The sequence below is a fragment of the Heterocephalus glaber genome, unplaced genomic scaffold (assembly GCF_053883595.1).
Source record: "Heterocephalus glaber isolate CG9 unplaced genomic scaffold, H.glaber_assembly_v1.0 deba00001538, whole genome shotgun sequence".
In the NCBI taxonomy this organism is placed as follows: domain Eukaryota; kingdom Metazoa; phylum Chordata; class Mammalia; order Rodentia; family Bathyergidae; genus Heterocephalus; species Heterocephalus glaber.
The window spans coordinates 20981391-20994053 of record NW_028258333.1 but is presented as its reverse complement, the minus strand read 5'-3'; the positions used below and the strand labels follow the sequence as shown (position 1 = coordinate 20994053).

General features: G+C 39.9%; 1 pseudogene; it reads left to right on the top strand.

Moving 5' to 3' along the window:
* Positions 1-243: 243 nt before the first annotated feature.
* LOC101718319 (SH3 domain-containing kinase-binding protein 1 pseudogene) lies at positions 244-2483 on the top strand (annotated as a pseudogene).
* Positions 2484-12663: the final 10180 nt, after the last annotated feature.

The following is a 12663-nucleotide window of genomic DNA, read 5'->3' as shown; positions in this document are numbered from 1 at the left end:
GGAGAGCGGGCGGCGGGGCCGTGCTGCCCGGCGCTGGGCTGGGAGGCGCTTTCTTTTTTTTTGTAATTTCCACTCGCGGGGAGCAGGAAACTGCGCAGCAGCCAGGCGCAGCGGGCCGCGATGCAGCAGCAGCAGCAGCAGCAGCAGCAGCAGCAGCAGGAGGAGTCGCCCTGGGGCAGCAGCAACAGCAACAGCAGAGGCAGCAGCGGGCGGCGCTGAGCCGCAGCCGCCGCTACTGAGAAAGAAACCGGCCCAGCCGCCGCCGCTCCCCGCCGCCCGCTCCCAGACCCCCAAGCCCGGATCCCGGCGACCTGACCCCCAAGCCCGCCTCCATCAACTTTCACGCTGCCTCAGTGGCACGGCACGGCTTGGCGCCAATGGTGGAGGCCATAGTGGAGTTTGACTACCAGGCCCAGCACGACGATGAGCTGACGATCAGCGTGGGTGAGGTCATCACCAACATCAGGAAGGAGGCTGGAGGCTGGTGGGAGGGTCAGATCAACGGCAGGGGAGGTTTGTTCCCCGACAACTTTGTAAGAGAAATAAAGAAAGATATGAAGAAAGACCCTCTGTCCAACAAAGCTCCAGAAAAGCCCATGCACGATGTGTTCAGTGGAAACTCTTTGCTGTCTTCTGAAACCATTTTAAGAACCAATAAGCTAGGTGAACGACGGAGGCGCCGATGCCAGGTGGCATTCAGCTACCTGCCCCAGAATGATGACGAACTTGAGCTGAAAGTTGGTGACATCATAGAGGTGGTAGGAGAGGTAGAGGAAGGATGGTGGGAAGGTGTTCTCAATGGGAAAACTGGAATGTTTCCATCCAACTTCATCAAGGAGCTGTCGGGGGAGTCAGATGAGCTCGGCATTTCCCAGGATGAGCAGCTGTCTAAGTCAAGCTTAAGGCAGACCACAGGCTCCGAGAGTGATGGGGGTGATTCAAGCAGTACCAAGTCCGAAGGTGCCAATGGCACAGTGGCAGCTGCAGCTATCCAGCCCAAGAAAGTTAAGGGAGTGGGCTTTGGAGATATTTTCAAAGACAAGCCAATCAAACTAAGACCAAGGTCAATTGAAGTAGAAAATGACTTTCTGCCAATAGAAAAGACCATCAGGAAGAAGTTACCCCCAACTACGGCAACTCCAGACTTGTCAAAAACAGAAATGGACAGCAGGACAAAGACCAAGGATTACTGTAAAGTAATATTTCCATATGAGGCACAGAATGATGATGAATTGACAATCAAAGAAGGAGATATAGTGACTCTCATCAATAAGGACTGCATCGACATAGGCTGGTGGGAAGGAGAGCTCAATGGCAGACGAGGAGTGTTCCCTGATAACTTTGTGAAGTTACTTCCACCAGACTTTGACAAGGAGGGAAATAGACCCAAGAAACCACCACCTCCATCTGCTCCTGTCATCAAACAAGGGGCAGGTACCACAGAGAGAAAACATGAAATTAAAAAGATACCTCCTGAAAGACCAGAAACACTTCCAAACAGAACCGAAGAGAAAGAAAGACCAGAGAGAGAGCCAAAACTGGATTTACAGAAGCCCTCTGTTGCTGCCATCCCACCAAAAAAGCCTCGGCCACCTAAGACCAATTCTCTTAACCGACCCGGTGCACTGCCCCCGAGAAGGCCGGAGCGACCAGTGGGCCCATTGATGCATACCAGGGGTGACAGTCCAAAGATTGATTTAGTGGGCAGCACGCTATCCAGCATCCTGGACAAGGATCTCTCAGACCACAGCAATGACATTGACCTAGAAGGTTTTGACTCCATGGTGTCATCTACTGAGAAACTCAGTCACCCAACCACAAGCAGGCCAAAAGCTACGGGGAGGTGGCCTCCATCCCAGTCACTCACATCTTCCTCCCTTTCAAGCCCTGATATCTTTGACTCCCCAAGTCCTGAAGAAGATAAAGAGGAACACATTTCGCTTGCGCACAGAGGACTAGATGTATCCAAGAAGACTTCAAAGACTATTACCATATCCCAAGTGTCTGACAACAAGGCATCCCTGCCGCCCAAGCCAGGGACCATAGCAGCAAGCAGTGGTGGGCCAGCCTCTCTGTCCTCAGCGGTATCCTCCCCCTTGTCATCCTCTTTGGGAACAGCTGGACATAGAGCCAACTCCCCTTCTCTATTTGGCACGGAAGGAAAACCAAAGATGGAGCCTGCAGCCAGCAGCCAGGCAGCTGTGGAGGAGCTAAGGGAGCAGGTCCGTGAGCTGAGGAGCATCATTGAGACCATGAAGGACCAGCAGAAATGTGAGATTAAGCAGTTACTGTCAGAATTGGATGAAGAAAAGAAAATGCGGCTTCGGTTGCAGATGGAAGTGAATGGCATAAAGAAAGCTCTTCAATCAAAGTGAACACTTGATAACTGAGATGTTTCATTATTCATCCTGAGTCCAAGACTCAAAATTTTCTGCCCCAGCCAAAATAATCTTGTGCCAAAAGATTAAAGGTTTGCCTCAGCATGTCCCTGTTTGAAAGATTAGCACAAAAGTCTTGATAGCACAACACAAATTCCATCCAAGAGGAGAATCTTCCCCATGGTTTAGTCCTGGGTCTGGCACTGGTTGTGACTTAGAGGAAATTGTGCTAAAGGCGTTTCTACCTTGAGATCTCATGCGAAACAAAAACTCAGGCAGTTTAGTCCGTAGTGGTACTATTTTGATGATATTTTCCATTAATGTAATTTCAGATTATTCATTTACAAGGTTTATAATTTTATGATTTTTCAATCGTGTTTTGTCACAGATGCCTCTAGTGTTTGTACTACACCTAGTCAGAAACGAGCATCTTGTTCTTTTGCTTCAGGTGGAAAGCTGCCTCACTTTGTGTTCCCCTTTAGGATTCTATTACATATGCAATTTTAGGTCCAACCTGTCCCTTGCCCTGCCAGCCGACTCTGCCACCCTAAGAGAAATTTTAGCTTATATATGATGGTATATTTACAAAAAGAGAAAGAAAATCTGGTATTTGCAATGATCTGTGCCTTCTTTTTACCACCCTCTTGATTGGAGCTTTTGTGATGCAGCTACCATGATTCAAAAAAAAAAAAAGAAAGAAAGAAATAAAAATCTGCCACTTATCCAAGTCTACTAGAGGCCACTGTCTTCATAGCTTCTTTCACCCTAGCCAAAGGTCCTAAGAGAAGACAGCTGAGAAGTTGGATGTGCTCTGTGGAACCAGCTCTGACTTTTTAGTTTCTCCTACTTGGAGGTTGTTCATGAAACTCGAAATGTCATTCCTGCTTGATTTTTCATCAGCCAAGTTAAACCCCTGCTTCCTGTCCTTTGCACCTTTTGTGTGAACAGAATATGAATTATTAAAGCAAAAAAAAAAAGAGTAAAATGCAAATGAAAACAATGGGGGGGGGGAGTTGTGTTATTTCCTGCACTGGGTTATCTGTGTGTGTGTTATTGTTTAAAAACTGTATTCATATAATGTTATTTGCCTTGCTCACTTGTAACTCCTTGGGTCCAAGAGAATGGGAAGATGGTCTTGTTGAAGTGTAGCCCTTGGATCTTTCTTGCATTTATGGAGTTGCTTTTTCTTTCCCAAGGAAACTGATGTTTGCTTGTCTGCTTTCTCTTTGTAGCACATGAACAGTTCAGCCTTAGACGATGTAAGACTGTTTTTTTATCCTTAGCTGAAAATAGGGAACATACTGTATTGCAAGATTGTTCAGGGGGTAGAAGTGGAGGGTGTGGTCCCTTAATGGCCCCCAAAGATGTTTAATTTGTTTCTAATCAGCTGCTTTGTCTATTTCTTGAGTTTTATAGTGAAATCACTGAACATTAATAGATTTGCACAACCACAAAGAATGAGAATTGATAACACTGAAGGACTGATACAAAAAATCACCACAGGTTATTATTCATTATTGAAAGTATAACAAATAAGTGTCACTTCTTTTCTCTTCCTCCTCACTTTCCCTGCCTTGCTCTTGGCTGCAAACTCATCCTTTCTACTTGAGGCTCTTACCTCCTTTCCAGTATTTACAGAACCCTAAGGCCCTGGTCTCCTGGGTGGAAACAGTTAAAGGAAGGGAGTGTGTAAAGAAAGAAACCTCACATCCTCCATCCCCATTTCTGGATGTCTTGCCATTTCAGCAGCCTTGGTCTTGGTGTGCTTGTGGCCAAGAGCACCAAGTTTCCAGAGGCAGTGCAAAACATTCCTGCATCCCTTGACTGTTCCAAGTATTTCTGCATTAAACATGAAGCCTTCAGAGGTTTCCCAACACCTAATATAAGAATGAGGATTGAATTCTTTGGTGTTTGAATTTCTCATTTACTCATCAAGAAAACCCCTAATGATATAGTTTTATATAATGTGTATACAGAATAGGATTGTTAATAATTAAATTGATTGGCTGGAGCACCCTCATGGGGCACCGGCGACATGGAATGTAGAGTGCTGATTTTTCCCCTCATAGAGGCCATTGGCTTCCTTTGTATAAATAGAGGGAGAAGTGATTGTAGAAAGAGAAATTGGCATGTCCAGCTTCATTACTGCCCCTTGGGTTAACCAGCAGGAGGATTCTGCATCATGGAACTGGATGACCCGTTGCCCAAAAGGCCATCATCTTTACTCTTGACAAAATGGACCCCTCAAGAATATTGAAAAGCTTGGAAGTGTCACTTTAAAAAAAATATTCTTTTGCATTCAGCATGGACTTGACCAGGCCTCTATGGAGATTATTTTTTGCTTCATTTTTCTAAAGTTGTATTTAGAAAAGTCTTAAGTATTGTGCTTTGTAAAAGAAAATGATTACAATGAAATTTTGTGAAAAAAAAAAAAAAAAAAAAAAAAGGAGATGACATGGGGCCAGGGATTTAGCTAAGTGGTTCCACTGCCTGCCTCACAAGCACAAGGTGCCGATTTCGATCCCTGGTACCAAAAAAAAGGAGACAATCATATTGACTCAGCAAATCTAGAGTAGGCATAAATTTAAAAATAGAGGAGCTTAGGAAAATAATGGAAACCATGAATGCCCAACATAGAAAGGAAATGGAATACATGAAACAGATTCAAACAGATATTCAGGAAATTAAAAATTCCACTGAAAGTTTTTAAAGCCAAATGAGTGAAAGTAAAGACAGAATATCAGACCTAGAAGATAGGATTGGAGTCCTTGATCATGAAAAGAAATGTCTCAAAAACAGAAAGGAACCATGAAAAAATAATCCAACAACTGCAAGATGATGCAAAGAACAACAGAAGATTGATCAGAGTCAATGAAAAAATAGGAGTCAGTGCAAAGGATATAAAAGTCTTGTTCACAGAAGTAATGGCAGAAAATTTCCCAAGCACGGGAAAAAATAGACATACAGAAAAATGAGGCATATAGAATTCTAATCAGCCATGACCAAGGCATACAATAATCAAGATCCCAGATATTCAGCACTAGAACAGAATATTACAAGCTGTTAGAGAAAAGAAACAAATTACCTCTAAAGAAAAGCCCATCAGAATCACAGCAGACTTCTCAACACAAACCCTTAACTCAAGGATAGCTTGGAGTGAAGTATTTAAAGTCTTGAAAGAAAACAATCTGCAACTCAGATTGTTGTACACTGCAAAACTATCTTTCAGAATCGATGGAGAAATAAGATACTTCCATGACAAAGAACAACTAAAGAAATTCATGGCCACTAAACAAACTCTACAAAATGTTCTGAAAGTTATTTTAAAAAGAGATAATGAAAAACACAATTCTAAGAACACCAACAGTATGAATCCAGCAGGAAAGGCAAACAATTAAACAGAGGGGAAAGATAGGAAAATAATATCCAAAGATAAGCCAATACATATCAATAATAACCATCAAAGTAAATGGTCTCAATTCATCAACCAAAAGAAACAGACTGGCAGAATGGATCGAGAAACAAGATCTAAAAATTATCTGCATATGGGAAACACATTTAACTCAAAAAGAAATTCATAAACTGAAAGTTAAAGGATGGAAAACAATACTTCATGTGACAAGAACCTGGAAAGAAGCAAGGTAGCCATTATTTGCAGACAAAGTGAACTTCAAGACAAATCTGATCCAAAGAGACAAAGCAGGTCACTATGTACTTGTTAAGGGAAAACTCTGAGAGAAGAGATAACAATCATAAATATATATGCACCAAATACAGGCACACAGAACTTTATAAAACAAATATTAACAGACATGAAAAATCAAGTAACCACTAACACAATTGTAGTGGGGGACCACAATACACACTGTCACAAATAGATAGATCAACTAGACAAAAAATCAAAAAAGAAGTATCAGAACTGAACAAACCTGTGAACAAATGGACTTAAGAAATGTCTACAGAGTGCTCCACCCACAACATCAAAATACACATTCTTCTCAGCTGTGCATGCGACATTCTCCAAAATAGGCCACCTACTAGCTCATAGAACATGCTTAAGTAAATGCAAAGCAATTCAAATTAGCCTATACATATTATCAGATCATAGTGGAATGTAATTGGAAATCAATGGCAAAAGAAACCACAAAAACTTCATAAACACATGGAAATTAAACAACACCCTCCTGAACAAACAATGGGTCGCATATAAAACTAAGAAGAAATTGGACAGTTTCTACAATTAAATGATAATCCTAATATAAAGGAAAGCAGTCCTGTGTGGGAAAATTTTAGTGGTGAGTGCTTATATTAGGAAAACACAGTGAGTTCAAATAAACAACCTAATGTTGAACCTCAAACTCCTAGAAAAAGAACAAGTCAAGTCCAAAGCTCATATGAGGGAGGAAATTGTAAAGATTAAAGCAGAAATTAATGCAATTGAGACTAAGAAAACAATACAAAGAATCAATAAATAAAAGAGTTGGTTCTTTGAAAGATTAAATAAAATTGATAAACCTCTGCCAAACATATCAAAAGACAGAAAGAAAAGACTCAAATCCATGCAGTTAGGAATGAAAAGGGTGAAATCACAACGGATCCTGCAGAAATCCAGAAGAGCATCAATACCTACTTTGAGAATCTATATTCTAATAATATGGAAAGCACAGAAGAAATGGACAGATTCCTAGATACATATGAACTAACAAAGATGAATCAAGAAGATATAAAAATTCTAAATAAATCAATATCAGTCTCAATGAAATTTTAGAGGTAATTCAAAACCTACCATCAAAGTAGCCCAGGTTCTGATGGTTCATTGCTGAATTCTATAAGTAATTTAGAGAACATCTAATGCCACTACTCCTCAAATTCTTTAATGAAATTAAAAGGGAAGCAATACTCTCAAAGACATTTCTGGAAGCAAGCATTACCCTGATACCAAAACTAGAGTAGGATCCAACCAAAAAAGAGAACTATAGGCCAATATCCCTAAGGAATATAGATGCAAAAATCCTCAATAAGATACTGGCAAACAGAATGCAGAAGATCATCAAGGAAATCATATACCCTGCCCAAGTGGGATTCATCCCAGGGATGCAGGGATGTTTCAACATATGCAAATCCATAAGTGTAATACACTATATTGGGGCCAGGGACTTAGCTCAGTGGTTCCTTTGCCTGCCTCGCATGTGCAAGAACCTGGGTTCGATCCCCGGTACCAAATATATATATATGTTATATCAATAGAGCCAAGGAAAAAAACCATATGATCATTTCAATACATGCAGAAAAGCCATTCAACAAAATCCAACACACATTTATGATAAAAACTCTACAAAAAATTGGAATAGATGGTCTCTACCTCAATCTGATAAAAGCCATCTATAAAAAACCAACAGCCAATATCATACTAAATGATCAAAAACTGAAATCCTTCACACTAAAATCAGGAACAAGACAAGGATGTACACTATCACCACTCCTGTTCAGCATAGTCTTGGAAACATTAGCCACAGCAATTAGACAAGACAAAGAAATAAAAGGAATAAAGATAGGAAACAAAGAAGTCAAATTGTCATTATTTGCAGATGACATGGTACTCTATATAGAAGACCCCAAGAACTCCACCAAAAGTCTTCTAGACTTAATAACCAAATTCAGTAAAGTATCTGGATACAAGGTTAACACACAAAAAAATCAATAGCTTTAATCTACACAAACAATAGACTCACCAAGAGAGAACTAGGACAAACAATTCCTTTCACAATAGCATCCAAAAATCTGAAATACCTAGGAATCAACCTAACAAAAGAAATCAAAGACCTTTTCTCTGAAAACTATAGCACTCTGGAAAGAGAGATTGAAAATGGTATCAGAAAATGGAAAGACATCCCTTGCTCCTGGGTAGAAAGAATCAAGAAAGTGAAAATGGCCATACTTCCAAAACTGCTATATAGATTCAATGCAATCCCAATTGAAATCCCAGGAGCACACTTCACAGACCTTGAGAAAACAATCCAAAAATTCATTTGGAACAAGAAGAGACCTAGAACAGCAAAAGCAATTCTAGGCAACAGAGACATGTCAAGGGGTATCACAATCCCCAACTTGAAACTATACTACAAAGTTACTGAGATCAAAACAGTATGGTACTGGCAAAGAAACAGACCTGAGGACGAGTGGAACAGATTAGAATATGTACAAAAAGCATCTGACAATGTCCAACACCCATTCATGATAAAAAAAAACCTACAGAAAATGAGAATAGATGATCTCTATCCCAATCTGATAAAAGCCATCTATGACAAAACCAAACATCAACATCATACTAAATGAACAAAAACTGAAAGCTTTCACTCAAAATCAGGAACAAGACAATGATGTCCAGTATCACCACTCCTATTCAATATAGATCTGGAAACATTAGCCAGAGCAATTACAGGAATAAAGATCAGAAAGGAAAAAGTTAAACTATCATTATTTGCAGATAACATGATATTCTACATAGAAGATCCCCAAAATTCCAGCAAAAGACTTCTAGATTTTTTTTTTTGGTACCAGGGATTGAACTCAGAACCTTGTGCTTGTGAGGCAGGTGGCAGAATCATCGAGCTAAATCCCCTGCCCAAAAGACTTCTAGATTTAATAATCAAATTCAGTCATGTAGCTGGATACAAAGTCAACACTCAAAAATCAACAGTATTCCTGTACACAAATAACAAACTTACTGACAGAGAAATTGGGAAACTACACCTTTCACAATAGCATTGAAAAAAATGAAGTACTTAGGAATCAATCTAACAAAGGCGTAAAAGACCTTTATATTAAAAACTATGTGCTCTGAAAAAGGAGATGGAAGAGGATATCAGAAAATGGAAAGATATCCCTTGCTTGTGGGTTGGAAGAACCAACATAGTAAAAATGACCATACTCCCCAAATTCTTACACAGATTATTGCAATCCCAATCAAAATGCCAATAGCATTCCTGACAGAACTAGAGAAAACATTCCTAAAATTCATTTGGTACTAGAAGAGGCCTAGAATAGCAAAAACAACTCTGGGCAAAAAAAGACAAGGCAGGAGACATCACAATCCCTTACCTGAAATTATACTACAGAGGTACTATGGTAAAAAAAGCATGATACTGGCAAAAAACAAACAAAATAACAACACCAAAAAATAGGTTGGAGGATCAATGGAACAGAATAAAAGTCACAGAAATAACTGCAAACACACTCATCCTTGTTATCTTCAACAAAGGGGCCAAATACCTTCACTGGAAAAAAGATAGCTTCTTTGAGCCTGGGATTTAGCTCAGTGCCACCATGCCTGCCTTGCAAATACAAGGTCCTGAGTTTGAGCCCTGGTACAAAAAAAGAAACCTCTTTAATAAGTGTTGCTAGAAAAACTGGCTCTCTACATGCCAAAGATTAAAACTAGACCCATATCTCTCACCATGCACTGAACTTAAATCAAAATGGATCAAAGATCTAAATATTAAAACAGAAACCCTAAATCTGCTGGAAGAGAGAATAGGTGAAACTCTTGAAGTCATAGGTGTAGGCAAAGACTTTATGAAGAAAACCCAAATCGCACAGGAAATACAACAAAGAATCAACAACTGGGATCTCACCTTATTAAAACGCTACTGCACAGCAAAAGAAACCACCAACCGAGTGAAGAGACAACCCACAGAGTGCGAAAAAGTTTTTGCTAGCTGTCCCTGAGACAAAGGACTGATATCTAGAATATATAAAGAACTGAAAAAATCAAACCCTCCAAATTTAAAGACCCAAACCAAAAATGAGCATCTGAGATGAATACACACTTCTCAGATGAAGAAGTACAAACAGCAAATAAATATATGAAAAAATGTGCAACATCACTGGTCATTCGAGAGATGCAAATGAAAACAACGCTGAGATTCCACCTACTCCAGAAAGAATGGCTGCTATCAAGAAATCAACCAATAACAAATGCTAGCGAGGGTGTGGGGAAAAGAAACCCTACTCCACTGTTGCTGGGAGTGCAGACTGGTGCAACCACTGTGGAAATTGGTGTGGAGATTTCTAAAAAAGCTAGGATTAGGGGTTTCATTTGATCCAGCTATTGCCCTTCTCAGTATCTTCTCCAAGGAATTAAAAGCATCATACCACAATGATATATGTAGACCCATTTTCATAGCAGCACAGTTTGTAATAGCTAAATCTTGGAAACAACCCAAATGTCCATCAACTGATGAATGGATAAAGATGTGTTTTTTTTAAAATACAGTGGAGTAGTACTCAGCCATAAAGAAGGATAAATTTGAGACATTTATAGCTAAATGGATGCATATGGAGACCATATTCTTAAGTGAAATAAATTGGACACATGTAAATAGCACATTGTTTCTCTGGTGTGAGAATCTGAAAGTGTAAATAAGAACCAAAATGTATAATATATGTTGTGAAATAGGAAGAAAATGGGAAGGGGCACAAGGGAGGGGGAGAAAGAAGGGAAAAGAAAAAATGAGAAAAGAAAGATATAATAGCAACAAAGCTCTGGAAAATAAGAAAGGGAAAAGGAATAGAAGGGAGGGAAGGGGAATGAGAAAAAAGTATGAATCAAGATATATTGTGTACAGGTACAAATTTCATGGGATGAATGTGATCATTATGTATATCTAAATTGTGCCAATAAACTTAATGATTAAAAAAAAACCCATTGCTTTCTTAAATGAAAATGCTGTTTTCCTTAGAGGAACCAATAGAGGGTGCTGTCGGCCAACACAAACTACATTTAAATCCTAAACCATTTTCTAATTGGATAAAAATCTCCCCCTTTTCACATTAGTCTGTGAAAATTCATCTTTTTGAGCAAACCCAGACTGAATTTAATTCAACTGCTGATCAGCTGTGGGGAGATGTCTGTTTACAACAGGATCCCTGTTGAGCATGTGTCGTATGAGTAGGGTAATTCAGCGTCTTGTTTGAGCCTGAGAAAACACATTAGGATGACAGGACAGTTTTTCTTTTCTTTCTTTCTTCACTTTTCCTCCCTCCTTCCCTCTTTCTTTCAGCACACAAAATGCATGTGATTTTGTTTTTAGAAGGCCTAATACACAAACACTGTTAAAGATGCAAAAGGAATTTGGAAAGTGGGGGAAATGGAAGAGTAAAAGCTATATATCCTTAAAAAAGCAGAAAAAATATGTATCTCACACCACAAAAGCACATACTTATACACCACAATACCACACACCACGCACACACACAGACACACAGACACACAGACACACACACACACACACACACACACACACACACACACGGTTTTTAGATCGGTCACTATGGAGCAGGGACTTTGGTTCACCAAAGATGGCTCTACTAGAGCCTGGCATCTGTGCCTGCAATGCAGTACCATGTTTCTCTGAAAATAAGACCTAACTAGAAAATAAGCACTCGTCATTAACATGGTGATGGCCAGTGTCATGCAGAAAATTATAACTCACTATTCTCTCACTTGGTGGCTACTCTGTAGTGGCAGGTAAGGCAAGGTAGAGGATATATATGTATACACATACATATATATAAAATATGCATATGCATATAATGTATAATGTAATATATGTATGTTTATGTATATATGTATCTTTGACTAATAATTGATAATGTTCAATATCAAGATTTATTAAAAATAAGAAAGTTCAACTAGCTATTTGGTTTATGTAGCACTAAATAACATTGAACTTTTTAATTGATTTTTAAAAACTTGGCCAACTCAATTGGCTCTTTGTTTGAAAATCATGTAAACAGACGGATAGATTCCGTAAATACATTGGCAAAACCCTGCTGGTTTCATTTCAACCTTCCTGAAAGCCTCCCATTCTTCCAGTTTCACTCCCTTCCTTCCAGTTTCACTCCCTTCCTTGTGAGGATGCTTGGAGGCCCGTTAATCTGATCCTGCCTGGACAGAGGAAAGCCTCAATGTGCACAGTTAGGCTGTACTCTCCAGGGTGGCTCAATATGCACCACTGATCAGTCCTTTTCCTTCCTGCTTCTCCTCTCCAGGTCAGGCTCCAGGGAGGCAGCAGAGTGAGCTCAGAATTTCACAGGAGTCCACAACAAAGACATGTGGTCCAGCTTCACCCAGGGTTCCTCTCCAGCAAAATAAGATTTGCATTTAGGACTCTCTGCCCTTCGTCTCCAGAGTGATCTGCTTCTGAGGTCCACACACCCTGGCCTGGATATGAAGCAATCAGACATTTCCTAGTATAGGGCTGTGGGACTCAGTGTGATCTAG